Below are 3,769 nucleotides of genomic sequence, written 5' to 3' on the forward strand. Positions count from 1 at the left end.
CTTCTTTGGCTTAGAGAAAATTTAAGACTATTCAAGTACATACTTTTCATTGATGAGTTAAATCTATCATCATATGTACATCCAGAGCTGTTTTCACTCATCAAGATTTATGGGTTTTATAAATTAAAATGATCATGAATTAAAGGAAGCATATTCTGAAAAAAAAAAAAGTCTCCAGAAATTTCCAGAGACTACTCCAATTGGGAAAGTTTTTTTTTTTTTTTAAATGTTTGTTCTTATTTGTTACTCTTAGAAAATCTCATTTTTGACTGGACTCAGACTTAGAAGCTCTCAGAGACAACAGCCTATGTCTCTTGGCAATTTGTTCTTGGCATTGCTCTTGGCGTCCTTAACTCTCTTGGCCAAAAGTTTAGCATATTTTTAGTACATTGTTTCTTCAGAGCAATACACTGCCATTTGTGTTGCAGGACATGCGGAGGAACAAGATGCTGACTCTTGGATGCTTTGGTCCTAGGTTTCTTATCTACCTCGTTCAGGGACTTTCTCACAGCATATTTTTGGGCATAATTTTCTTTAGAGAGATTGAAAAGTTTGCAGATTCCTGTAGCTTTTTTGGGCCCCAGGAGACAAGGCACAGCAATAGCCGTGAGACCAGGAATATCTTTCTCACTTTTTTTTACAATGACCAAGTTGAGAACACTCAAATTGGCATCCACAATGCAACCCCAAACAGATTTGCACTTTCTCTCTCTATTCCTTCTTGGAATATAGACCTTCTTGGTCTATAGCAGGAATGCTCTTTACTGAACAGCAGGCAGACAGAGCGGCCATGGGTCAAAACACCCTGCTTTATGGGGAAACCTTGTCTGTCCTCCTTCCTTCCACTGATTTGAACCACATAATCCTTCCATTCTTCACCCAGAACATCTGCTGCAACTTCTGTCACCATATGCTTCTCATAAAAGGTAAGAAGTTTGCATCTATCCTCCATTTCCATTAGTTTCTCATGGCCAGTGGCTGGGTAAGAGATGTTCAGCTCCATCCTAAGGTAGCCCCCGCCTCCGATGTGCCACGAAAAAGAGAGGGAAATCATTTTTGTAGGCAGAAGAAGTGTTTGTTTCACAACACACTTATCTCCAAATGTTCTTGGCAAGGCTTTTGTGGGATCTTAATTTTACATTCCTATATCCTTGCACTTTTTTTTTTCCCACCCAACAAGTGAGATATTAAAGAAAGGTTATAATGTGGCTGGGAGACCTGTTGTTACACTAGGTACTGAGACAACAGCATTCATTCCAGTATTTTATACGCAATGCTACTAAAATCTTAAATTTGTGGAGAGCATTTCACACTTTACAAAATGCGTTCACATTTACATGATCTCCCTTGACCCTTGTCTTGTGAGGTGTGCAAGAAAAATATAATTTCTATTATCTGAATAATGCTAAATATGGAGTAGATTGAGGGTATTTTGGATATCTTAGTATATCATGGAGATAAAATTTGACTCAGAGATTCTGATTCCATGTCTCTTCTTCTACTTTATTGCACATGGTGTACTTTCAAATAATTACTGACTGGCTGGCTAGTCAAAATTGTTTTTGAATAAAAATAATATAATAATGGCCTTTAAAATATTACTAAGGTTTTAATTTTTAGATTTTGGAGGCATCTGCATTTCTAATGAAATTATTATTTACTCCAATAATAAAGTAAAATGTTCAGCAACTAATAGTAAAAAAAAAAATCTACAAAATGAAATAATTTGGAACTCTGGACAAGTATTAAGCTTTCAAAGTTTCTTAGCTGAGGAGCTGTGTTTAAACTATTTGAAACAAAGTGCATATTCCACTCAGGTTTAAGAATTATAAGAATAAAACTTGGGTGTGGTGGACAATCCCATCTCCTATAATCTAACTTGTACTGTTGATACTGGCTTGACCAGTGTCGAGAGGGAGACTATTTATCTAACTGAGGTGAGAAAACAAAGAGTTCAATCAAAGCAAATTAAGAGACCAGAAATGCTGAGATATAGGAAGATAAAAGAGAAGTCTAGAGAATTGATGAGGACCAGACATGGGAATGAAATTAATAAGACAGTCTGTTTTCATTGCAAAAAAGACAACTTAATGAATATAAGAACAAATTGGTGAAAGAAGCCAGTGAGCATAACTGATTTTGTGGTAAAATTGGCACTTGTAACAGGGCAATGGTGAGAGAATAAAAAGATCTTTTAATGGCTCAGAGCAGAAGAGACGATACCTTTCTGGAATTCTCCCAATATTTTAGCTGTCATTTTCTTTTTGTGGTGGAAGATATCCTAAGGCCACCAACACACAGCTATTAGATGATTTTTATAATTCTTAGGTTGACAATACTCTTGTAATGGAAAGTGTTTTATACATGGGAAAGATCACCTTGATCACAGTAGTAACCATTAAGTCTGGCCGTGGTGCTAGTAAAATATATTCTTTCTAATAATGTATCTTTTTTTTAATAATAACATTTTGGGGCAAGGATTTGGAGAGGGGGTGTGTGAGAAAGGTAGGATCCTGATAAAGTGAGCAAAATAGATAAATGGCATTGAGTTGATAGCATTTATTACCTAAAAAAATATTATGTAGTGTTCTTACAGTTTTTATCAAGGGAGAAGATATGGTATCTGGATATCTACTATTTGTGCTTTTGCTGCTGTTTACCAACATCAACAGAACTTTTGCCTAACTTTTTCAGTATTAGTGGGTGCCTTCCTGAGTGAATTGCTTGTAAGCTTCCCAGGTATTACCCAACTGATAGGATTCCAAATGGGAAAAAAGTGATTGTCAGAACCAAAGACAGAAGAAGCAAAAGTCATCATTTCAACACCTTTTTCTACTTCTTTTTAGTCTAGTATACTCTGATCTACATGAAAATAAAATTTTTGTTGTATGTGTCACATAGGATATATATAAAGTTTGACATTAAATTTTTTATTTTAATGATATCGCTAAGGGTTTAAACAAATATATTTTATTATAAATTGCTACATTCAAATACCTAAAACCATTGCAAAAAAAGGTTGTAAGAGTATTTTACAATTAACTTGAAACTTGATAATTTTATTAAACAAATAGACCCATAAATTTACAGGCAGAAAGATCAATAACTAAGATTGATGTATTTCTTGCTGTCTTGCCATCAGTTTGAAAATAGAATGTAAGAATGTCATCAGTTCTTCCAAATATAGTTAGTCCCATATGCATGTAGAAATCTCTTCTAGTTTTTTTACCATCTGAAGCAGAAATTCTGATGTCATTCTAAAATCATAAACAGCTATATTCATATTAATACTGTTATAAAAGAATTCATGAGGAAGCAATAGAAATTTTGTAAAATGATAATATATTCATTTTTTTACTTTTTAAAAAATTGGGCATAGGTATTAATAATAAAAATAAGATCTGAGTTTTACATATATTAATTTATATAACAAAAATACATATAATAGGGAGAATATAATTTTGAGAGACTATGCTTGCAATTGGGTCAGGTAGTCAAAAAAAATTGAGGTGCAAGTTGATGGAATATCTGTGCTATAGGTTGCCTTCTCTGGAAGCAGATGTTGAAATAACAATTGGGATGAAATATGTTTATTAGGAATCAAAACATGTGAAGGATAGGAAGGGGAAATAGGACTGGATAGAGAAAAATTGACAAATTCAGGCTAAACAGACTTTGTCAACACACTGGGGAAGTTTGGAGACCGAACTGTCCTTTAAAGAGTCTCACACTGGGACAAAATGGCTAACCCTTTAAAAACCTTTCTCAT

General features: G+C 34.1%; 1 pseudogene; it reads right to left on the minus strand.

Moving 5' to 3' along the window:
* Window positions 1–259: 259 nt before the first annotated feature.
* LOC129061654 (40S ribosomal protein S6-like) lies at window positions 260–1,003 on the minus strand (annotated as a pseudogene).
* Between the last annotated feature and the right edge of the window lie 2,766 nt (window positions 1,004–3,769).

The sequence above is a fragment of the Pteronotus mesoamericanus genome, unplaced genomic scaffold (genome assembly GCF_021234165.1).
Source record: "Pteronotus mesoamericanus isolate MK-2021 breed Mesoamerican mustached bat unplaced genomic scaffold, CSHL_Meso_final scaffold_651, whole genome shotgun sequence".
In the NCBI taxonomy this organism is placed as follows: Eukaryota; Metazoa; Chordata; class Mammalia; order Chiroptera; family Mormoopidae; genus Pteronotus; species Pteronotus mesoamericanus.